At 40.8% G+C, this 25,842-nt stretch overlaps 2 protein-coding genes across 17 annotated transcripts in view; one reads left to right on the top strand and one right to left on the bottom strand.

Moving 5' to 3' along the window:
* PIGL (phosphatidylinositol glycan anchor biosynthesis class L) overlaps positions 1-25,842 on the bottom strand; it is a 209,589-nt gene that overhangs the window by 172,754 nt on the left and 10,993 nt on the right. The gene's annotated exons all lie outside the window — the stretch shown is intronic.
* The window catches only part of NCOR1 (nuclear receptor corepressor 1), a 225,359-nt gene continuing 206,143 nt past the window's right edge, over positions 6,627-25,842 (top strand). For 8 of the 14 annotated variants that reach the window (XR_012468828.1, XM_074189263.1, XM_074189262.1 and 5 more), the window contains exons 1-2: positions 6,627-6,737; positions 8,627-8,796. The gene's annotated coding sequence lies outside the window, so the exon portion shown is untranslated. The remainder of the gene's footprint in view (positions 6,738-8,626; positions 8,797-25,842) is intronic. The other 6 variants (XM_074189271.1, XM_074189270.1, XM_074189269.1 and 3 more) reach the window with 2 other exon arrangements.

Here is a 25,842-nt window from a genome sequence, read left to right as displayed (position 1 = left end):
TCCCTCCCCCAAGAGCAATTCCCTATCTGGAGTCCTTCACAAATGGACTCAATCATTTCTGTCTCAGTTCTGAACTGGCTTTCTGCATTATATAGAGGCCCAGAGATCTAGCCACATCTTTCACAATATTTTTCTTGCAAAGTTTCAAAGTACTTTATTCTTCTCAAATCCATTAAGATATGGAACACTGACTTGGTACTTCTGGGCTGTTTTATTTAATCCAATTTTATGAGCATTCTGTGATCACATTAACTAGGGTGGGTGTAGAACTCCCTACCTTTACCTCTCTTTACTTTTGGCCTTTCAGGAAGATCTCATAGCCTAAGACTGAAGCAACACCGGTAATCAGAAATGAGTGGTAGAGATAGTAAGAGCCACAGGAGAGACAGATCATTATGATATGAGGCAAGTTGACATTTAATATGCCTAGGATTTTGATAGGAAGAGAGGCTATTCTAGAAGGGACAGTGGTATGAACAAAGAAACAGAGATAGGCAGGAAGAACAACCCTGGCTAATCATAAGATGCTCAAAGGTTAGCTTGAGACAGACACCTAAAATGGAAGGTTGTCACCATACAGTCCCCCTACCCTCTCTGCCATTGCCTTCAGGGGATCGTCCAGAGTCAGCCCAGGGTCCTGGGAGTGGTTTAGGGTTTTTATTCTAAAGTCTGAGAAATTCTGGCATAAGCAGAGTTCCATTGAATTATGGGTTTAACCAGCTCAGCAGGCTTCTTTTTCATGTCTTGTAACTGGAAACAGGCAATTTTTTAGCCATTAGCTAGGTTAATTAAGGATTCGCTCCTAAGGCTTTTATACTTGAGGTTATTCAATAACCAGTAAAATATGTAATGACTTTGCTAGAATGAACCAGTGAAGGTAAAGTCAGGCAACTGGAGTAGGGGCTATGTATATGAACTAAGAAGATCTAGGCTTAAATACCAAAGGCTCTTCTAAGGTTCTCTGTCTTGGAGCAGATCATAGATAATCTATTCAATACTAGAGGGATTCTTGAATCAGACCTGACCTGGTTGAGGATTGGAGGCTAAGTTAAGCCTTCCCTAAGCTGTCAGGCCTCAGTATTCCACAACTAGTGCTTTGGTTGGGAGGACTCAGGAATTCATTGTCTGTAGTTTGGCTAAAGCAAACTGAATTTCTGCTTCTCCCTCTCTACCTCTTGCTCAGGAACTGATAATTATATTTCTCTCGTCATTGTTACTTTGAAGATTGTGACAATCTGCTAATCCTATGGCTCTATCACTTGGTTGAAGCTCCGTTCTCTGACCATCACTCTGAGCTCCCTCAATAGTTATCCATGCCAGCCTCATCCCTCCTGTGTCCCTACCACTCTATCCTACCTTTCCATTGTGCCTCTGAAATGTCTATTCTATTATTAACAAAGCTGCTCTTCATATTTCACCAGGGCATCACTCTAGAAATTGCATTTGTATTTAATTTGCTAGGTAGATGCCCCCTCCCCCAACAAAAGGTAAGGTCTATGACAGCTTATTTAGTCTCTAGATCCTAGTCTGGCAAAATGTCCAGTATATATTAGGTGCTTAATAAATGCGTGTGGCATTCAACTAAAAGGGTCTTCTCTGGCTTGGAATATAAAAGAAAACAGAATAAATCCTAGTTTAAAAGACAAATTGAAACCCTATACATATCTCCCCAGGTCTTTAAAGTTAACTCTTTGGTTTGCCCTGGACTCCATTTTTGCCAATGCTTCATTCCTTTACGAACTTCCTCAAACAAAGGAGATGGGATTATCCCTGCTGTGACTTCAAGTTGCCATTTTATGACTTCTTTCTCTTTGACCTTTCTGTTGCATTTGACCTTTTCGACCATTTCTTTTCTCTGGGATCCTCTCTCTTTGGGCTTTCGTGTCTGTTCCCTCTCTTGATTCTATCTGACCACATCTTCTCAGATTCTCTTTGCTGGAAAGGTTTAATTCACTTGAGGTGGAAAGTAGTAGACCTTGGGGGAGAATGGCTTTCAGAGCTCTCAGCCCACAGATAATAAGGGGTTGACCAACTGGTCAGAAGGAGAATACAGGGGCCCCTTTGCTGGCACTGGGTGTAAGACTATGTAGCACTGCCCATACAGCTCCAGGTCAAAGTTGCAGGGCCTGTCCAAAAATTCACTGAAGAATTGTTTAAAAAGTAGGACTGGTCAAATGGAAAAGGAAGCACAAAAACTCAATAAAGAAAATAATTCCTTAAAAATTAGAATTGGTCAAGTGGAAGGTAATAACTATGTCAGGGAAGATCAAAATACAAACTCAGAAGATAACTAAGTCAAAACGGCTACAAATTCTCAAAGAAAAATGTCTCAGATCAAAAAAGAAAAAAGTCCTGGAAGAACTCAAAAAGGTTTTCAGAAAGCAAATAAGAAAGGTAGAGGCAAAATTGGGAAAAGAAGTGAGAGTGATGCAAAAAATCATGGAAAAAGTTAATAATCTGGTAAAGGAGGCATAAAAATATTGGAGGACTCCTGAAAAAGTAGAATTGGCCACATAGAAAAGGAGGTACAAAACTCACTGAAAAAAATAATTCTGGGGGTGGTAGGTGGCACAGTGGATAGAGCACCGACCCTGGAGTCAGGAGGACTTGAACTCAAAGCTGGCCTCAGACATAATTATTATCTAGCTTTGTGACCTTGGGTAAGTCACTTAACCCCCATTCTCTTGCATTTGGAAGGTGGGTAGCATTTTTCATCATAGTCCCTTTGTAATTATTTTAGAGCATTCATAGTTGATCATCAAACAGTATTGCTGCTACTGAGTACACTGTGCTCCTGCTCACTTCATTTTGTATCAGTTCATACAAAGTCTTTCCAGGTTTTCCTGAAATCAACATGCTCATAATTTCTTATAACATCATAGTATGCAATTACAGGGGAAGCTAGGGGGTACAGTGCATGAAATATTGAGCCTGAAATCAAGAATATTCATCTTCCTAAGTTCAAAGGTGGCCTTAGATATTTAATATCTTTGTGACCCTGGGCAAATCACTTAACTTGTTGGCCTCAGTTTCTTCATTTATAAGATGAATCAGACAAGGAAATGGTAAACTACCCAGTGTCTTTGCCAAGAAAACCATCATGTATTCTAATCTGTCCTTTTATCAGCTCCTCATTTCTCTCCTCCCTTTCCTCTCCTAAAGTTTAAGATAGATTTCTATACCTGAGTGTGTATTTTTTTCCCTTTGAGTCAATTACAATGAAAATAAGGTTCAAGTGTTGTCCACCACCCCAATCTTCCCCTCTGCTGCAAAAGCTCTTTTGCATCTTATTTAATGAGAAATTTAGCCCATTCTACCTCTCCATTTCCCCCTTCTCCCAGTGCATCCCTTTTTCACCCTTTAATTTTTTTTTTAGGCATCATTCCAGATCTGTGCCTTCTAACTGTATCCTCCTTCTAACTGTACTAATATTGATGGGAGAGAATTTGGTACTCAACATTTTAAAAGCAAAACAAATGTAAAAAATTGTTTTTACATGTAATTGAATTAAAAATAAAATATTTAGAAACTTATCTCCTTCCTATTTTTCTACTCTTCTTAGATATTTCATCTTTCCAAAGGTCCAGACCTACAGGCCCATCTATAATATTTCTTTTCTTTTTTGTTGCTTTTGCATTAGCTGTCTCCTGTGCCAAAAATTCTCTCCCTCCTCTTCTCTGCCTTTTATAATCTATGGTTTCCCTTAAGACTCAGTCATGAATTCTTTTTTTTAGGTGGTTTTTTTTTTTGGCAAGGCAAATGGGGTTAAGTGGCTTGCCCAAGGCATTAAGTGTCTGAGGCTGGATATGAACTCAGGTACTTCTGACTCCAGGGCAGGTGCTCTATCCACTGTGCTACCTAGCCATCCTCAGTCACGAATTCTTGCCCTTAATATATCCCATATTTATCTTGTACATACATACATACATATATATATATATATATATATATATATATATTGCCTCCCCTATTAGAGGATATTTCACTTTTATCTTTATTTCACAACACAGTGTTTGGCAAATAGAAGATACTTAATAAATGCTTGTATAGGGATAAATTTTTATTGCCCTTTTGTTTTTACATTTCCATGTATTCCTCTCCTTTAACCCTCCTAGAGAACTATCCCTTATAACAAAGAATTAGAGAGAGAGAGAGAGAGAGAGAGAGAGAGAGAGAGAGAGAGACTGACTGTTCAGCAAAATAATGCTACTTGATTGATTGGTTGATCTTGACTTTACCTAGAGACCATATCCTGGGGACAGAAATTGAGGAGTTACATGCCATGATTAGCCCCAACTTCATACCCCATTGGAGATGGCTCTACCCTCTTATCAATATTTTAGGTCCTGATGACCAGAAGGTAGCAGAATGGCTCTCAAAAACTTCTCAATTGTCCCTTTCCCTAAAAGGTCAACAGGGCCAATGCAAGGCTCTAGGAGTAGGGAAATGGAAGTACAGTGGGTGAGAAAAATGGAGGAGGGGAGGAAGTCTATAGATACAAACATCTACCTGCTAACCTATCTACAAAGTGATCTGTCTTTCACAGGAAACCTCTAAATACCCACAAAAGTTGTGAGCATCACAGGCTGGGTTTTTCGACAAGTAACTATTAAATGCAGAATAAAAACCCCACAAACTGATGTAAGTTTCAATGATTTGTTTAAGATTTCCTTTCAGAACAGAATGTCAATTTAGGATATGTGGCATGTGGGGTACAGAGACACTTGAGAAATAGGAGGAAATATATAGAAGGGAAAAAGTTTAAGGTCTATTACTAGTTTATCATGGGATTACCTCTTCTAATCAATCCCATTTTGCCATTTTTCCTCTATATTGTTTTTTATGATATTTGATATTTAGAGCGGAAAGAACTTAAGGAATCATAGGGTTGGGGCATGTTGAAGGAGGTCAAGCAGCTCATTTTACAGATAGAAAAACTAAAGCATCTGGAGTTATGTGACTCACCCCAAGTCTCACAGAATATGTATCAGAGATAGAATCTGAACCTAGGGCTGCAGAGTCTGTGTTCTTTCTTCTTAAAGATCATGAGGTCCAACTCTATTTTATGGATGAGAGAAACCATAGCCTAGAGAGATTAAGAGACCTGGCCAAGTTCATATAGGGTTTTTAAGTGGCAAAGAACCAGCACCCTAGTGGGGTGTATGCGCATGTGGTGTGATGTGGTATGGTGTGGTGTGTGTATATGTGTACAAGCCTATATTTATTTTTATTCTATTTTGAGAAAGAAACCTTTTATGGGTGTCAGACCTAATTAAATTGGTGTTCTGTGGTATTTATTTGGGAAACTTCCTTAGTCTCTTGGTTATTTTAAATATGTCACCCCTTTTTCATGGAAATTCCTGTGACCAATAATTCTAACAATCAAACCTGGAACACACTAGCTTCTATTTTCGGTGTTAGGATGAACTGCAGTATAAGTTAGAAAGCACACGGAAGCCTGGACTAGTTGCTCAACTGGTTAAAGGGCAGTGCTAATGAGGACAACATTTTAGGTTTAATCCCTGTCTGGGCCCCTTAGCTCCAGCAAGGAAGGGTAAAAAACAAACAAACAACAAAACCCAACATAAATAAACCCTCTAGTTGTAGAGCCCCAAGCTATATCCCTAATCCAAACCAGTAATCTTGTAAAGGTTAGTTTAAGTGAAAGAGTGGGAATGAGTCAGTTTAACACCATCATTAGGAACAGCAAATCAATTTAAAACATAGCTGAGTGATGAATGATCATCTATATACATAGAAGAACAAACCTATTTCTTACCCTTCAACCAGGTATCCAGGCTAAACTATCCCTCAGGATTTGAATCTTCAGTGCTGCATTATTATGCTAAACTCTCAAATCTGCTTTTAATTAAAACTTCAAAATTGTTATAAACAGATTGTAAACTCAAGGTGGGGAGTATATCTTTGTTTCTCATCTAGAATTTCTAGGAGAAAGCACAACTCTGAGCACTTGCTCAATAATGATTTGGGTTTTTTATTACAGAAGAAAATGTCCAAATCATAAAATGTTTGAAAGGGACCTTGGAGAAATCCTTTGGTTCTGATTATCTAATTGACAGATTAGGAAAGTGAGGTTTGCCAAGGAGGCAGGAGCTGGCTAAGGAGGGGCAGAACTGAGCCTATTTAAAAAACCCTTCTGGGGGTAGCTAGGTGGTGCAGTGGATAGAGCACTAGCCCTGGAGTCAAGAGGACCTGAGTTCAAATTAGCCTCAGACACTATAATTACCTAGATGTGGGCAAGTCATTTAACCCCAGTGCCTTAATTCAAAACAAAACAAAACAACAGAATCACCCTTCTGACTTCTCTTTCAAGAGCAGCCCAGAATTTTACAGTTGTGAATTATTTCTTTAATTCTCCAAACTGTTTCAAGGTACTCAGTATGCAAGTAGAACCATTTAGGTTTAATTTTATATGTAATGTACACTGGGCAACCTAAAACTTTTAGTGCATTTTTAATAGCTTGCAATGTGTACGTGTGTGTGAATACACACACAAATATGTGCCTGTATTAATGACTAAATAATCAGACACTAATCTACTTGTGACTTCACACATGTATGTCACAAAGGGAAGGTGGCTGGATTTGTAGACAGAAGATTGAGATTCAAACTGTGGCTGTGCCACCCTGGCCAACAAATCAGATTTTTCTGGGCCTTAGTTTGTTCCTTCATAGAATGGGCAGGTTGGAGCTGAGGATTTCTAAAGAACCTGACAGGTAAGATTCTTTTTTTGTTTGTTTTTGCAAGGCAATGGGGTAAAGTGACTTGCCCAAGATCACACAGTGAGGCAATTATGTGTCTGAGGCTGGATTCGAACTCAGGTCCTCCTGACTCCAGGGTCAGATGTACCATCCAGCTGCCCCCCTGCCCACTAAGATTCTGTGGCCCAGCAGAATTCCAGTATTCATTTACTCTTATATTTGAATACAGCGAAGGCCTCCTGGTTTCTGTTCCTTCTCCTCAGCCTAGATTTCCTTCCAGTCATTCTCCCTACAGTATCCAAGTTTACCTAATTGGAAGACCATCTATGCTTTTCTACATGCACCATACCTGGACTTGAGTATTGTTCCAGGCCTGAAAAACTGATGAATCAAGTAGAATGACCTGGTTATAGGAGTTCTTTCACAAGGTTCTGGCTCTGTCTGGATGGCAGATAATAGGTGGAAGAAGGAGTGGGAGGTTTATAGTTATAAATATTTAAACTTGCCTGCCCCCAGGTCATTTTAAGAAGGGCTGTCTTTTACCCTTTCTGGATTCAAACCTAGTTCTACTGCTTGCCACCTGAATGATTTTGGTCAAGTCATTGAATCTCATGTGTATTGTGAAGCAAATGAACTAGATGGTCTCTGAGTCTCTTCCAGATTGAGATCTCTGAGCCTATGATCTTATCTCTTGAAACACATACAACTTTTCATATACATGTATAGAGACATAACATATTCTATCAGCAAATGTATCTGCTCTCCCTATTTCCCAACCCTCTTGCTGCATGGAGAATGAAAGAAAAAAAAACCCTTGTTGCAAACATGTAGAGTCAGGCAAAACAAATTTGTACAGTGGCCATGTCCAAAAAAACCCCACATCTCATTCTATGTTCTGATTTCTTCACCTCTCTGTCAGAAGATGGGAAGCATGTATCATCATTGTCTTCTGGAATGATGGTTAGTCATTCACTGATCAGAGTTCCTGAAGTCTTTCATTAGTTGTTTTGTCTTTGTGTAAATTGCTCTCCTGGTTAGTCCATTAGATTTATGTAGCACTCTACAGCATAATTTATTTAGCCATTCCTCAATTTATAGGCTGCTTCCTCAGATTCCCATATTTTGTTCCCTCCAAAAAAGCTAAAAATATTTTTGTCATTTCTAATTTGCTTTGCCTAGGTCTAAGCCCTCTCTCAATCTCCTCTCTCTATAATTCCTCTTTTCCCTCCATGTTGAGTGAAATGGTTTTGAGGTGTGTATGACTAACTGTATGTGCCACATATACTGTTTCTCGAAAGATCATTCTAGCAGATAGTTACTGAAATGGAATTAGCCTGTAAAGACAAATGACAAGGATGAGAACAATGACTGATATTTATAGGTTTTTATATTCATTATCTTATTTGAGTCTCACAATAACATTTGTATGAAATGTATTATTATTATCCCCATTTAATAGACAAGGAAAGTGAGGATGAGCAAGGTTGTGATTTGTTTATAGTCACAATAAATAAGCCACTAAGTATATGCATTAGGGTTTAAATCTAGGTTTCTCTTGGTCTTATATCCAATGTTTTTCCCAGTAAACTATGCTTCCTCTCCTAAATTCAGAACTATAACTAAGGAGGGATGACTAGAACTATGAACCAGTGGGCCATATTTATGGGGATGTGATCATTCTTCTTGCCCACTCCTCTATCAAGTGGAATGACTTGATCCCCTAGTCCAAGCCTAGGCTGCTAGTTCCAGGGGCTCTGTCTTAACTCTAACATTACTATATCACCATACCCTTCTCTCAAATAAAAGAATTGCTAGTTATAGGTCTGACCCAGTTAATAGAGGTTAAGTTGTTGTCTGAGGTCTTCCTGATCAGGTCTGAAACTACAATTCTTCAACCATTACAGGCTTTTGGGTGGGGTGGGGTACTACTTCTGTTGCCATTGATATGAGACCAGGCCCCAGCATGCTGCTACTGGTGGAAGTGGATGGGGCAGAATCTTGTGGTTACTGAGTCAGTCATGGCTTCCTGAATTACCTGAAGAAGCTAAGAGTTTCTCCAGAGGAACAATGAATGGTAAGTCAAAGTGTTTTCACTGAAAATGAGATATTTACTATAGGAATGCCAGTTAAATTAGTATTTCCAAGTTTGTTCTCTTAATTGGGTCTAAACATAAGAATGTTGAAATACGAGATAATTTCAATGAAGAAATAAAAGATGACCTCTACAAATCAGGGTTATCATTTTGAGGAATATAACACCTCAGGAGATTCCCCCACATTCCATAGGAGACATACACACACACACAATTCCATAGGAGACACACACAGACACACAGACAGCCTGGCCTGTTTTCTAGTGCTCCTTCTGGTAAGAAGGCTAAGCTGAATCTAGTCTCTCTGGAATAGCCTGCTTCAAAGGAATAAGGACCAGATCTATGATTTTTTATCAGAGATAATTCCCACAAGAAAAAACTCACTTTACAGAGGTAGGTAAACACCTTCACTACAATTTATAGTCTCAGAGACTTTCCTGGCACATTGAGATCGTCAGTGACATATATGCCATAAATGGGACTTGAACCCAGGTCTTCCTGGCTCTCTCCATTGGGCCATGCTACTTTTTTTCTTAAGTCTATGACCTTAGCTGACCACAGGCTCACACGATCATATGGCTAGAACTGAAAAGGACTGAACTCATCTAAATCCAATGTCTTTGTTTTAAATAGGCAGAAACTGAAGATCAGGATGGGGGAGGGGTTCTCCCTCCTGTGCATTTGATCATTTTATGTCTACACCACGGAAACTAGGTTCAGAGCAGAGGGAAACACTCTCTCTTCATTTGAATCTGTGATTCATGAGGCTGAAGTCCCTAGTCTGCCCCACTCTGAACCCATCACACAATTTTCTTCTTCAAATTCCTTTCTATTAGTCATACGTGGGACCCTTGAAAGCAAGAAGAACTTGCATAGGTGACACAAGGTGTTAATTTACCTCCACTTACTGAGGGAAAGCAATAACTCAAGGTTACAATCCTCCTGCAAGGCAGATCAATGGCAAACAGGAACCTCTAGGTCCAATTAACAAAGAAGAGAAGAGTTAGGAGACATCAAGGTCCTGAGAAGACAGATCATGCCAGCTCCTGACACCTCTGTCATGTTGCAGTTACCCTGGATGTATCCCACAGCTCTTGGCACAATAGGTAGTAAGGAACTTTGGTTGACTGACTGAAAACAGGATGACCACCACTCTCCTGCAATGAGATGTAATTTTGGTAGAGGGGTACTCCCTCAGAAACTTTGTAAGAGGTCTTTAAGAACAGCCATGACTGAAAAATGAATCATTCCTCAGGAGACCCAGTGATGAGCCTTGCCAGACATAGGTGGGTCCCCAAGCTAGTTAGTCAGTCTACTATACTCAACCAGTCTGGAAGGAGCAGCCAGCACTTGGGCTCTGCTGGAGCAGCCTTCTACACTTCCCATCATAATGAGGATTCTAGTGGAAGATCCTGATTAAATCCCAATTAATGAATAAATTGCTATTGTTCAGTCTTTTCCGTCATGTCTGACTCTTCATAACCCATTTTAGAGTTCTCTTGGCAAAGATCCTGGAGTGGTTTGCCATTTCATTTTTCAACTCATTTTATAGATAAGGAAACTGAGGCAAACAGAATGAAGTGTAGAGTCACCCAGTTATTAAGTATTTGAAAGGATTTGAATTTTGGTCTTTCTGACTCAAGGCCCAGCTCTATCCATTGCATCACCTACCTGCCTCTGTGTTCTAATTCCTATTCTTTACATACAATATTGAGGCAAGGAGGGGAGATGGGGTGCAAGTGGGGAGCGGCAGGAAGATGGACAGTAGCTGGAAGAGGAAGTAGGTCAGAGTGCCCTCTCACAAAGAAAGGGGAAATAAGAGATGATGTTGGAAAGGGAGTGGTAGAGGCCCTTCAATGCTTTCAGACAGCTGGACTTTTACCTTCTGGACTGAGGGTTCTCAATTAGGGATGTGCATACTCTAGCCAATTTGTTAAGGGTATTTGTTAAGTAATAAATAATAAAATTCTCATTGAAATCAATATCTGTTTTATTTTTTTATAGACATAGTGAAGTCTCGAGTTTCTTTCTTTCCTCTCAAGAATAGGAGTCAAGGGAAGAGTAACTGAAAACCCAGGGAATCACTGACCTAAAAAGGTCATGACCCCAGCTATAGGCGATGAGATGTTGAAGGTGACGTGATATAAATTCCTAAAACATTAGGAATATCAGCCTGGTGGATTAGAGTGGGAGAGCATAAAGATAGGGAGTTAGGGATCTATGGCAATATTGTCTAGGCATGAGTTCAGAAGGGTCACTCTTAGAATGGTAAGAGGGGAAATAAAAAAAATTGGGACTGATTTGAGACATATTAGGGAGGACTGAGGAGGTGGGAGTGTCTGGGGCTCTGCAGACCCTCCCAGACTGTGACCTGATCTTCGGGCTGATTACCACCCCCCACGGTGGGCTCCTTGAGGCCAGCCTCTCCCCTCAGGTCCACAGGTAGCAGGCTGAGCAGCAGCCACCTGTGGCCAGTGCCTTCAACTAGTTCTGGCTGAGCAGTTCTGCCATGTCATCAGAGGAAATCTTCAGTGGACTAGGATCTTCTGCAGGCAACTATTGCTCTTACAACTCTGAGGAGACTCAAGACCATTGAGGCACCAGCAGAATCTACAAACTGGAAATATGCTTTACTTTCTTATCCTAAATGTTCCTTTTCAACCCTTCCCTCATGTGAGAAAGCAAGACTTGACAGCAATGGAGGATGGGATCGTTTGTCCCTGTCACTTTAGAAAGTGCTAGATTTTGAAGGTTATTCAGAATAGAAAGCCTGCTCAAAGGCAGGCTGTCAGTGGATAAGCCAGACGCATCCTTGTATGAAAGTCTCTAGTTCTTCCTCCATTAAGATTGGAAATTCTGGTCCTTGACAGTACTACCAAACTTGGAAGAAACTCAAAAACTTTTTCTGGAGAATTGAGCATTTTATCTTCCCTTTGGGCCCAGGCCCTCTTCTCTGAGGATGAAAGCAAATATATACTATATAACAATGATGGCTCTTGATGGTATTACTAAACTTGGAAGAAACTCGAAAATCTCTGCTGGAGAATTAAACATTTTTATCTTCCCCTCTGAGGGCAAAGAAGAATATAGACTATATAATATATTGGAACTTGGAAGAAATTTGAAAACTTCTTTTTCTGGAACAATTTTATCTTCCCTTTGGGCCTGGGTCTTCCCCTCTGAGGACAAACACAAATACAAGACTATATAACAATGATGGTCCTTGATGATACTACTAAACTTGGAAGAAATTTGAAAAACTTGTGGACAAGACTCCCTGTTGCTCTGGACTCAACCCTACATTATAGAGAACAACCCATTAATCCCTCCTAACAACTCACCTTGGGGCAGAATATGGCAAGGCTGTCCCCTTTCCACCCTCCCATCATGCTATTTAGTTAAAACTTTAGTCCCTGTTAAGGTGAGCCCTATCCAGAAAGGATTATGGACTTGACTAGACTGAAATTCTGTGATGCAATACTTTAATAAAATTGTTTTAAAGAGAATTAAGAGAATCAAGAGGACTTGGTGTCTGGCACATAGTAGGTAAACAATAAATGTTTATTGATTGTCTAAGTGGATAAAGAAAAGAAAGGAATTAAAATGATTCAACACTTGTGGGAGCCCAATTCTTTAGAAAAATGATGGCACCAAGAATGAAGGTATCAGGACGAGGAGCCATTGTGGGGAGAAAGAAGGGCATCATCTTGGACAATTTGAGTTAAAGAAGATGATAGGTTACCAAAATTGAAAAGTCTCCCAAGGAGATGGTGAGGGCAGCCTGGAACTCAAGAGAAAAGTCAGGGCTGAAGAAGGGCTTAGGATGAGCTCAGGTCTGCAGCACTGGGTGAAGGGCTGGAGATACAAAGAGAGGCAAACAACAGTCTTAACCTTCAAGGAACTAATGGTTTAATGGGGAGAAGACTATCACCAAGGAAGGGAATAGAGAGAGAGGAGTGGAACCATGAGAATGGATACTTGATGAATCCTTACATTTAGAGTAAAGAAAGAAGGTGGTGGAGAAGCAAAAGATACAAACATGAGATGCCATTATGAGGACTAACATAAAAGTTTTTCTCCTCTACCACCCAACAGTGCCTCATTAGAACATAATACTGTTGGTCCGGGAGTTTTCCTTTAGTAATGGATGCAAAGAGTCCATATCACCACAGTCTGTGGAGTACTAGTGAGCTCTGGAGGCCCTTTGGGTCTGAGACACAAAGCAGAAGAAACAGAGGCCCTGGAAGTCCATGGTTTATGTTTAACATCTTGTCAGACTAGGAAATGGGAAGTGAAATGGGCACCCATTTCTACCTTTAAGCAAGTCCAGTTTCCTCTACAAACCTCAGGCACCCAGGTTGCAGGAGGAAAAATGGGACCATTTCTATCCTTTAATCTGGTAGATCATGTAGGGCAAGAGTTCTTTACTGTTTATGTCATGGAACCCTTTAGTAATCTGGTGAACCCTATGAATTCTCTTTCAGAATAACAGTTTTAAATGCATAAAATAAAATCTATGAGATTATAAAGGAAACCAAAGGTTAGCAAAAATAAGAACTCATTTTTTTCCCCATCCAAGTTTCTGAAGTCTACTATGGATTTCAGGTTAAGAATCCTTAGTTTAGGAGGATTTTACAAATGGATGGGAGGTTCTCAAAAGAAGGTCTTAAGAGGAGGGGAAACAGGACTTACAAAACACCAATAAGTATAGAGAGCAACCCTTTAAAAATAACAGGTCAAGATGCTGTCATTCCCACCCCACAAACAAACAAAACTATGCCTTAGGGTATAGTACATGAGGCACAAGTCTCATGAATTAAAGAATGGGTGGAGAGCATGACTGAGTCCCTTTTGAGAAGTGATGATGTTACTTTGCTGACCATCCTAGTTTGGGAAGCAGAGCTCTTATTAAAAAAAAACAAACATGGAGCTGAAGGAAACTGGGGGGTGGTATAGGGTGGAAGGGGAGAGTGTGATGGTGGTAACCAGACCAAGGGCTATTTATTGCATTCTGATTTAGAGATCACCTTTGTGTATGGTCTGGAGGCTGCTCCCTCTTGCTCTATGTTTGCTTCCTAGCATTTTTTTTCCCCAGAAGAAAAAGCAGACCCTAGATTTTAGAGTGACTTACTCAAATTATTATACCAGTAACCGATGCAGAGCTGGAACCTGAATCTAGATCCCTGTTCTACACTTTTCCCCTGTACCAATACTCTGGCCATTAGAAGTAGCTCCATTCCCTACAATGTGTTCTCAGGGATAGAGGGTCCTAATTTATCAGCACACTGTCGCTACTCAATCCGTCATGTTCATATTTGATGGACGACAACAAAAGCTTTGTCCAGATCTTTACTGGGGAGGTAGGAGAGAAAAATTACTTAAGGCAGTTTTCTTACCTCTCTTAGATGACCTAAGCAGAAATAGGTTTAGGGGTTAGATCTCTTGTGTGGGTGGCTTTGTCGCACTAACAAAAGAATAAGTTCTTTGACAGTGAGGGAAATGACTTTACCTTCTTCAGTGTCAGGTTCTCAATATCCTGAAATTCTTCCCTCACTCTACCCCAATCAAAAGCTGTTTTTTTTGTTTTGTTTTTTTTTTAGGTTTTTGCAAGGCAATTGGGGTTAAGTGGCTTGTTAAGTGGCTTGCCCAAGACCACACAGCTAGGTAATTATTAAGTGTCTGAGGCAGGATTTGAACTCAGGTACTCCTGACTCCAGGGCTGGTGCTCTATCCACTGCAGCACCTAGCTGCCCCCAAAAGCTGTTTTTAAGGAAGGATCTCAAGCTCACTCACTTGATGTTATTAAATGGTACTGAAAAATGTCATTTCTGACTCCTTCTAGGAATATTTGTATTTTAACAGAATATGAAATACTGATGTTTATTTCAAAGCTCTCTCTCTGTGTGTGTGTGTAAGGGTGCTGACTTCTTTGTGATTATTCAGATGTTTCAGATGTGTCTGACTCTCTGTGACTCCATTTGGGATTTTCTTACCGAAGATACTGGAGTTGTTTGCTATTTCCTTCTCCAATTCACTTTGCAGATGAAGAAATTGAGGTTTAAGTGATTCATCCGGGGTCCCACACCTAGTATGTCTGAAGTCACATTTGAACTCATCTTAACTGATTTCCAGGCCTGGTGATTTATCACCATCACCTCCCTGCCTGTCTGATCCCTTACCATCCCTGATATAGAGCAGGTTCTGATGTTTCTAATGGCTTCTTGAGGGCAGGGACTATGTTTTTGCCTTCTTTTGTGTCTCTAGGACATACTTGGCACATTGTTGTTATCCAGTCTTCATGACTATCCTTGGAGTTTTCTTGGCAAAGATACTGGAGGGGTTTGCCATCTCCTCCAGTGGATTAAATCAAGCAGATACTAAGGGACTTGTTGGGAGTTACACAGATAATAAGTATCTGAGGCTGGATTTGAACTCAGGTTTTCCTGACTTCAGGCCTAGTATTCTATCTACTCATCCATTTAGTTGTCTCCTATCTAGAACTTAGTAAACATGTAATAAATGCTTATTGACTAATTGGACATTTCCCGCCCCCTAAGTAGGGCCTGTTCCCACAATCTCACCTTTGCTGTGATTCAGCATCAAGATTGCCTTTCTGACCTAAAAAAAAAAAGGAAAAAAAAAAGATTGCCTTTCTGAGATTCCCAAATCACTCATGGGGTATCCAATTTTTTGGTTTTCCCAGCATTGTCTTATTCAGCCCAATAATGACTAATTATATTAATTGCTACAAATGACTCAAGGTCTCACTCCTCCCTTGGCAGGAGATAGATGACTAGGTCTTTCCATCCTGAATTTATGGGCTGGTTATCCAACATTTGGTACGTAAAGATTTTTCCTAGACTTCAATAATCCAGGATGGCTGTGAATCAATGCTGCCATATGATTTTTGTCCTGGCTTGTACATATTCTAAAGATGTCTGAGTAAGTGAGCTGTCCTCCTCTGACCTCTCATATCCTGAAAGGTAGCAAGGATTGTATGTTCTGGCTAGAAGCCTAGCTTTGCTTATAGAAAAATTTCAATGACCTCACTGGTTGACTCAATTTCCTGATCTGTAAGGGGAGGAGGTTGGATGAGACAGTCCAGTCTCAGAGATTCCTTCCAGCTCTAAGTTTCTCAGGGGCCACTTTCTCTTCCCTCCTGCTTCCAAGGTAAGTCAGAACAACTTTGCTGACTCAGTTCCCTTGGCAGTTTTCTCTTCGCTACCTGAATCCTTAATGAGAGATCACATTCTCTACCATTATGATATCACAGAAGGGACCTTCAAGTCCATCCAGTCCAACCTCTCACTTTATTTATTTAAGGTGATGGGGTTAAGTGACTTGCCCAAGGTCACACAGCTAGGTAATTAGTGTCTGAGGCTGAATTTGAACTCAGATCCTTCTGATTCCAGGTCTGGTGCTCTATCTATTATGCCACCTAGCTGTCCTAACCTTCTCGCTTTAAAAATGAGAAGCAAGAGAAGTGAAGGGAATGGCTCAACCATGACCTCAGGAGGCAGCAAGTGAGCTATGGCTAGAAGCAAGATTTCCCTTCCTCCTCCAGGCCTCTTTTTCCTTTTACCACAGAGAGGGAAGATCACCAAGAAATGAAAGGTCAATGTCCATGACTCCAACATAGACTCCAACCTTCTCTGCTGGGCATTGAAAGTCTTTCACAATTTGGTTCTAGTCAACATCCCATAAAGTTCCCCAGGCTGATTGGGATAAAAACTTCCTCTTTGATAAAAACTGCTGGGATAATTGGAAGTTAGTATGGAAGAAACTTAGATTAGACCAACACCTCACACCCTTTACCAAGATAAGATCCAAATGGTTACAGAACTTAGACATAAAAAAAACCCCAATACTATAAGCAAATTAGAAGATCAAGGACTAGTTTACCTGTCAGATCTATGGAAAAGGGAGCAGTTTATGACTAAGGAAGAGTTGTAGAAATCACCAAAAACCAATTAGATGATTTCGATTACATTAAATTAAAAAGCTTTTGCACAGATAAAACCACTGTAACCAAGATCAAAAGAAATGTAGTAAATTGGGAAACAATCTTTACAACTAATGATTCTGACAAAGGACTCATTTCTAAAATATACAGAGAACTGAGTCATATTTTTAAAACAAAAAGCCATTCCCCAATTGACAAATGGTCAAAGGATATGCAAAGGCAATTTACAGATGAGGAGATCAAAGCAATCCAAAGCCATATGAAAAAATGCTCTAAATCATTAATTATTAGAGAAATGCAAATTAAAGCTTCTCTGAGGTACCACCTCACACCTCTCAGATTGGCCAATATGACCAGAAAGGATAATGATCATTGTTGGAAGGATTGTGGGAAATCTGGGACACTATTACACTGTTGGTGGAGCTGTGAACTCATCCAACACTTCTGGAGAGCTATTTGGAACTATGCCCAAAGGGCAACAAAAATGTGCATACCAGCAATACCACTACTGGGTCTATATCCTGAAAAATGATGAAAAAGTGTAAAAACATTACTTGTACAAAAATATTTATAGCAGCCCTGTTTGTGGTGGCAAAGAATTGGAAATCAAATAAATGTCCTTCAATGGGGAATGGCTTAGCAAACTGTGGTATATGTATGTCATGGAACACTATTGTTCTATTAGAAACCAGGAGGGATGGAATTTCAGGGAAGCCTGGAGGGATTTGCATGAACTGATGCTGAGTGAGATGAGCAGAACCAGAAAAACACTGTACACCCTAACAGCAACATGGGAGTGATGATCAACCTTGAAGGACTTGCTCATTCCATCAGTGCAACAATCAGGGACAATCTGGGACTGTCTGCAAAGGAGAGTGCCAGCTGTATCCAGAGAACGAAGTGTGGAGTTTGAACAAAGACCAAGTACTATTCCCTTTAATTTAGAAAAAAACAGATACCTTATTGTCTGATCTTGTTACCTCTTATACTTCTTGTCTCTTCTTTAAGGATATGATTTCTCTCTCATCACACCCAATTTGGATCAAGGTACAACATGGAAACAAAGTAAAGACTGACAGAGTGCTTTCCGTGGTGGGGGGGATTGCAAAACTCAAATAATATCTTTAATAAAAATAAATTTAAAAAAAATTTCCCAGGCTGATCCTTCACAGGTTCCCTTTACATCTGTTCCTTTCCAGTCCAACTGGTCATCTTGCTAGCTCATGTATACAACTGTCCATCTTTGATCTCTGGGTCTTTACAGAAGTTCTTCACAGGCCTGGGATTCACTCCCTCCTTAAACCTCAGCTTCTTCCTCCACAGTCTTTCCTGATTCATCCAGATGTTAGTAACAACCCCAAATGGCTGTGAATGCTTTACATTTACTGAACAGTTAGGAGACACAGTGGGATAGAGTCCCAGATTTACAATCCAGAAGAGCTGGATTAAATCCTGACTCAGTCCCTTCCTAGCAGTGCAATCTTGGGCAGGTCACTTAATTTCCCAATGCTTTCGGAGAAGCAAGAGTCAAAGTTGCAGAAACAGGTGTTGGCTTGAACTGCCAAAGGGAGTTTCTTCATTGGAGTTTCCTATGCCAGTGAAATTATTAAAATGGTAGATTTGAAATGGGAAGGGACCTTAGAGACAATCTAACCCAACCCTCTCATTTTACCAAAGAAGAAATTCAGGCCCAGTAGAGGGAAGTACCTTGCCTAAGTTAGCCAGGCAGTGAGCAGCAGAGCCTTTTTTTAAAAATTTGTATTCTTTTGGGTTATTGTCCACATGCCTTTGTTCTTTTATGATAAGATTCCTCAGAGTGTATTTGTCAGAGGGTGCTTTTGTTCTTTAGCAAAAGGAGGTGAAAGGAGAAAGAAGTGCTACGAGGGGTGGAGTGGGGAGGTTCAATGCAAATCCTGTGGAATAGAGGTGGGGGCGGGGTAGGGTCAAAAGGGTTTACTTTGTTGTTTGTGGATTTGGTTGTTTTTCCCCTACTTATTTTAGAAAACACCGAATCTGGTCTCTTTAGGTAATTATTTTCAAAGTGTGAGCAGAGATCATTTAACAATTGTAAATCCTTACCTAGATGTGAGTCTGTACTATCCTTCCAGGGGAAATAAAGGCATTAAGGATGGGAAAGAGGGACTAGAAAAGTTTCTGTCAAGCCCCAAACTGGTGGCCACCAAAGAACTGTAGAAAGGTTGGCTAGGGTTCTAAGTGACAAAGAACTTCCTGTCTTGTTCCACAAGTGAGGGTGCTTAGGGGCGGCTAGGTGGCAGGGTGGATGGAGCACAGGCCCTGTTGTTGGGAAGACCTGAGTTCAAATTCAGCCTCAGACACTTAATAATTACCTAGCTGTGTGGCCTTGGGCAAGCCACTCAACTCCATTTGCCTTGCAAAAAAAAAAACACCTAAAAAATCCCCAAACATCTAGATTACACAAGTGAGGGTGCTTACTGCCCCCACCCCCCACCAAAGGGAGTTTGTCTTAGGTACCTCACCTCTGATGGGCCAGGTTCTTTTACTCACATCACTGTAATTTTTTTTTTAGGTTTTTACAAGGCAATGGGGTTAAGTGGCTTGCCCAAGGCCACCTAGCTAGGTAATTATTATTGAGTGTCTGAGGCCGGATTTGAACTCAGGTACTCCTGACTCCAGGGCCACCTAGCTGCCCCAGTATCACTGTAATTTTTTAAAGGAAATGGCAAGGCCATTCTTTGAGCTCCTTGGAGGAAAGGGAGTTAAAACTTCAGAAATCCCAGTGAATGCTGGGTATGAGTCAAAACAAGCAGATTGGAAGCTTTGTTATTGTAACCAGAACAAGAAGAGCCTAGAATTGGCTGGCTGATAACCTAGAGCCTTGGGCCTTGACTACAAAAAAGAATCATCCTGCATTAAGAACAAATATTGCATCAGCTTTTAGAGCTGAAAGGATATTCATTAGAGGTCATCTAATCCAAACCCATCAATGTGCAGAGGGCAAAAACGGAGGCCCAGAAAACCGGTGACTTGTCTCATTTTCCAAAACTAGCAAATGGCATATTTGAACACAAATCCATTCCCTTACTCCAAATCCAATGTTCTCTCTTCTTTTAAAAGACAGATTTAGTCTCCATTTTCAGATGTGCTAAATTCATAAGAATTATTCTGAAGAAAATTCATTACAAATGTAAGTTAAGTTTCTCCCTACTCTAATCCATATATGGATGCCAAAGTTGTTTTCCTCCAATCTCATTCTACTATTCATGAAATGACATTGGTTCCCTATTACTTCTAAGGATCAAATATAAAATATTTTGTTTGACATTCAAAACGCTTCATAAACCCGCCCCTTTCAGTTTACTTAGACTTGATTCCTGTTCATCCACTGTGAGTCAGGTGAGCTCAATGTCTTGATTGATCTTTGAATACAACACTTCCCATCCTCTTTTGGTGCTTTGCCAGTGGTTGTCCACCACGTTTGGAATGTTCTCTGTCCCCACCTGTACTACTTAAGAACATCTGGCTTCCTTCAACTTTAGTTCAACTGTCACCTTCTACAGGAGGCCTTTCCCAGTCCCTCCATTCTCTGGTGCTTTTCCCATTAAAGTTTCCTTCAAACTACTCTACATGCATTTTGTATTTATCCAGTTTATGTTGCCTCCTTAATTAGAAGGTCCATACTTTGGGGGCAAAGACTCTTCTTGCCTTTGTAGCCCTTGTCCTTAGCACAGTGCCAAACATTATTCGATAAATGCTTTTTGACCAACTGAATACATGCTGGTGATGTCCCACTCAGTACATGTCTTTTCAGCAACATCTCTTGGAATCCCTAACACCAGTCCCAGCTTTACTCCAGTGCCATTTCCTGTATCAGAGATTTTTCCAGAAGTCCCTTTCTCCAAGTCCTTAAACTATTTTGTGTTTACTTTGTATACAGTTTAAATTAACTCATCAGTAGACATGGTGTCTTCTTCAGTGGACTATAAACCCCTTGAGGGCAGAGTCTATTTTCATTTTTCCTTTTTATTCCCCAGGACTTAGCACATAGTAGTAGGCTGTTGAGTGACTGAATCCCAGGAAGCAAATATATGTCATGTAACTCACCTTCTCAGTCTCTCTCAGTAATTCTCTAAGACTGTAGTTAGAGAGAAGGTGCAACCTGCATCAGTGGAGGGAATGGCTTCTATTGGGAGTTTTCTATACCAATGAAATCACAGGTCTAGTCTTTTAGCTCCCTCCCCGTTACCCACCATAAAAGAAAATGAAGAAAAAAGTAATAGGGAATAAAATCTTGCAAGGGATGGAGAGAAAACTCATTTTTCATTTATGTGTCAAAGTGGTAAAATGCTTCAGGTTTTCTGCATGATGCACCTCACAAGGTGACTTGTTCCAATAATCAGGTCTCTCTTCTAGCCTAGGACATTCCTATAGTCCTGGATCATGTTCATGACATGACAAATGTATTGGTTCTGAGACACATTCTCTCTGATTGGATGGGTGGGAGCCTCCAAGGTTTGCTGGCTTCATAGGAGACCTGTATTCCTGGGGGAGTGAGGTGTGTGAATTCTGAATTAAGAGGCAGTATGGTATGGTCTATTTACCTTGGTCAGGAAAGCAGCAAGGCCTATCAGGATGACAAATGAAATATCCTTGGTCTAAGAAGCCAAGCACTTAGGGTACCTACTACTTAGCCGAGGGATACTCCTATGCTCAGATGGGCAGGTGCCAGTTCTCTAAGATGGAAACTCATTTGGCCTAGATGCAGTAACCCCAAAAGGGGAAAGGAAGAGGGAAATCTCCATGGAAACCTGGACCTTGACTGACTGATATTTGTAAGACAAACCTCTGTGCCATTCATGGAAAGTTTTCAAGTTTATACAAGTTGGTTTATTCTTTTCAGTGGAAAGTCGACCCAAGTCAAACCCTGTCATTTGGCTGATTTCAATGGTTCCCCAGTCTGGTCATCACCAAACACAGTCTGACCTGATAATAGCCTGAAGTCAGACTCAGGCTCTCTCCACAAAGCAGGTTGGACAAACCCTCATGTGAGTGTGACTTGGGTGACCTGATCTTTCTCCCTTTGGAAGAGGTGAATAAGGGCCAGTCCCCCTACAGGTCACTGGGCAAGTTCCCAATTGCCCTCTAGAGTATCCTATCTAGGCTGGGCATTGGTTCAGTTAAGAGTTGCCTGGTAAGATTTTGTCAAAGCAGATAGGGGCAGGAGGTGGAGAAGGGAGTGAGAGGTCCTCATAACTCCTAGCCCCAGGATCTAACCACTGGACTCTCAATGGATTACAATCAAACCATAGAGAGCCATCTGACAAATTAATTCAGGAAGCTTCCCTCTCATTAAAACTGTAATTAGTAAATAAAATAGAGAAAACGATATTAAATTCTGTGTCTAAATTTTTATAAAATATTTTTTGGCACTGGATGAAAAACAAGAAGCCTTATCCGTGGGCCTTAACTCATCATTAATTCATCTTGTGAGGTGAATACATTTCAGTCCCTACTGTTCACCCTCTCTTTTCTGTGCTGAAACTTTTTAGGGAAGGGACTGCTTCTTTTACATAATCTTTTGTGTATCGGGCACTGTGGACATTATTAGTCACACATTAACACCACCACCACCACCATGAATAGAAATGCCCTGATTGGTCAGAAAGGAATCTCATGTCATTTGTGCTGTTACTGACTGCTGCATTATTTGGAAAGGCCAGGCTAGGCCAGGCCAGAAATCTGGGCACTGTGTTTTTTTTTTTGTTGGGGGGGGTGGAGAGGTGTGGAGGAGGGGAGACAGACTGCAACTCTGAAGGGCATTTCATAAATTTACTCACACAAGCAGATTCCTAAGCCCTGCTAATTTTTCCCGCCTATTGTCATAATATATCCCCGAGGAAATGGTTCCACTGACTTCTCAGAAAGAAACACCAGACAAAGTGGATGTTAAAAGAGTCCCAAGACTCATCCTGGGCCCCTTAGCTACAATGGCAGAGAAATGCAAATGAGAGCATTTTTCCTGTTTTCTTGAACTATCATTACTAAGGTGCAAAAACAGAGACAGAACACAGGCCCAAAGCCAGAACTGCTTAACCATGCCTTAGACTAGCATTTCTGAAAAAAGCAAAGCTAAAGCTGATTTATCTCAAAACCTTTTTGAGAGTTATCCATGAGTATACATTTGCAGAGAGGCATCAAAGTAAGGAGATTACAGTGGAAAGAGAGTTGGATTGGGGTGCAAGGCTCTGATCTACTGTCTTCTCATTGAGTGACCAGTGCCAACTTCTCTGAAGGACTCATCTATAAAACAAGGAGGTTGAACTAGATGCCTTCTAAGGTCCTTTTCATCTCTAAATCTGGGATTCTCTGATATTTGGATTGGGAAGAAAATAAATACAACTTGGTTCAAAAGAGAGAATGAATTATGGAGAGCATTTAAGGTAATTCACTGAGAAATGTTACCAGCAACATGCCTGCCCTCCAGCCTCTTGGGCACATCTGCAAGCTCTGCATATATCTAGGACAATCTGGCACTAGGGCATTCTCCGAATGGGGTCATTTCCATCAGAAGAGGCTAGCACAAAGTTGGCGGTGATAGGGACACAGGTCAACCTGCCACAAATGAACTCCACCTTTGACTGACATGTGCCTGCTTATGCTAGTGGACTATCATTCCCACTAGCCAGTGTTCTCCACCCTTTACCATTTTTTGCTTCCTGACAATCTTGCCCCTCTCCCTCTTTGTTAATCTAAGCTATAACCTTCCTCCAAGGCACAAGCTGGGCTCCAGTCTTCCCCTCCCTAGTCAACCGAACATGACCTCACCTTCCCCTGAATGATCTTTCTCACTCCTTTGGCACTTGGCACACATAGCCTTGTCTGTGGCATCCTTTTAATGGCTAATTTGCCAATCTTGGTCATATGGAGGCATGCTCGAGGTAGCTCAGGAAGTTGTCCTAAGATCTGGTTGTCCCTTCCCCTTTTGGTAACCTCTGAATCTAGAGCACAGCACCATGTGGGCAGGAAGCACAAGATAAATATTTGTGGATGAGAATGATAATCACAGGGCACTGTAGAGTTCTTTTTATAGAACAAGCCCTGGCTTGGTACATTTTGATGTGCATGAGAAGCTTTTATCCAGGTTATTCATTAACAAAATAAGATCTGGAGACACACATGCTAAGGCAATTATAGCAGACAACAGACTGCTAGGCTGGGAGACAAGTGATCCAGGTCAAATCCCCAATCTGCCACCCACAGTGTGGTCCTGGGGAAGTCCCTTGCTTTCTCTGGGTCTCAGTTTCTGAATCTGTAAAATGAAGACTTTAGACTAAACAATCCCCGAGCTCCCTTCTGCTTCTAGGTCTGTGATCCTGCGGTGCTACAATAGATGGATCCTTAAGGAAGAGTTGGCCTCAGAGGTGTCACTTCAATTAACTCTAGCCCAGTAGCTGCCTATTCTTGAGTATTATCACAAGAACAATGACAGGAACCACAAGTCAACATATAGTCTACAGGAGTTCTTCCTTTGCCTTTATTTCCCAGTCATTTGTGTATTATGTGTGTGTGTGTGTGTGTGTGTGTGTAATCTGTCCATCCTAGCCAGACTAGAAAGTGTCTCATCTTCTTCCAGGTATATGCTCTTAGGTTCATAAATAAAGATGCCATACCCACATACATATACACATGTATTCTTATAACTTACTTATTGCTTTTTTTAGCTGCCTTGAATGCAGGATAGATAGGTAGGTAGGAAAATATTATTTTTCCCCTCCTCTTCTTTGGAATATGAATTTTTCCTAAAAGAATTCAAGTTACTGGGAAGGTGAGATTACCTGTCCAATCAGAACTTCTAAATCTAGATTTTTTTCCTTAGCCATGGTTTCGTCTGCTTTTCCAATTCAGGAAACCTATCTCAGGATCTTCTGATTGAATCTCTTCTCCGGGAAGGGAATTTATAGTGTGGTAAAAAGATCACTGAATCATGTATGCACATTTGTGTGACTTAGGTGATTCCTTAGATTTCTCTTGAGTCTCATTTTCTCTTCCATTAAAGTGAGGGAAGTGGGACTCTATCACCTCTAAGCATCCACTCTGATGATCTCATTTGATGTAGAGTACAAAAATAGTATGAAAGTGAATGATGCACTCCACCCCTATTTTACAGTGAGGAGTCTGAGCTCAGGGAGGGAAAAGTGAATTGAACAGGGTCACAAAGAGGATTAGAGGCAGTTGGACTGAGATGAGAACTTCAGTGATTTGGGTCTCGGCCTGGATATTCTTTTTATTGCCCAGTGTCATCGAGGAGGATAAGATGGTTATGCAAAAGACATAGCTACCTTGGATTAGCTTTTCTGGTCTTGGGGTGAACCTGTTCATATACTAAAGAATTATTTATTGAGCACCTACTTATGCACATAGTGGTAAGATAGGCGACACAAAGTAGGAGGGGAGGAAGCCAGTTGGGAAGACAGGACTCACACAACAGGCACTAAATAGTCTAATTGGAATTTAGATGAGGAATTCAACAGGGATCGGAATAACTGGGGATACCTTTGTGGAGCACATGGTACTTGAAGGCTATGTAAGATTTGGATGGGTGGAAGGGAAGAACTGAACAGGCAGCTTTGGGAAGCAATGGGCTATCTCCATCATTGGCAGTCCTGAAGGGTTCTTAAGTGAGGGTCCATAGATCCCTTTGGATAGATTTCAAAGGTCTGCAAAATTGGACGGAAAAAAGCCCCAACTTAAGTCTTAATTTCAAAATAATGGTTTCCTTTGTAATTCTATATATTTTATGCTTTTTTTTTTGCAAGGCAATGGGGTTAAGTGGATTGCCCAAGGCCACACAGCTAGGTAATTATTAAGTGTCTGAGGCTGAATTTGAACTCAGGTCCTCCTCTATCCACTGTGCCACCTAGCTGCCCCTATTTTATGTTTTTAAAGATATTATTCCGACATTAGCCCTAGACTTCAACAGACTGCCCAAGGGGTCCCTGACACAAAGTTAAGTTAAAAAACCTCACTAGGGAAGTTAGCTGACCCTTTGCCGGAGAAACTTGGTGATAGAATAGAGAAGATACCT

This window comes from Macrotis lagotis, chromosome 5 (genome assembly GCF_037893015.1).
Source record: "Macrotis lagotis isolate mMagLag1 chromosome 5, bilby.v1.9.chrom.fasta, whole genome shotgun sequence".
NCBI classification, from domain to species: Eukaryota; Metazoa; Chordata; class Mammalia; order Peramelemorphia; family Peramelidae; genus Macrotis; species Macrotis lagotis.
The sequence above is the reverse complement of the archived record's forward strand: the minus strand, read 5'-3'. Positions and strand labels throughout refer to the sequence as shown.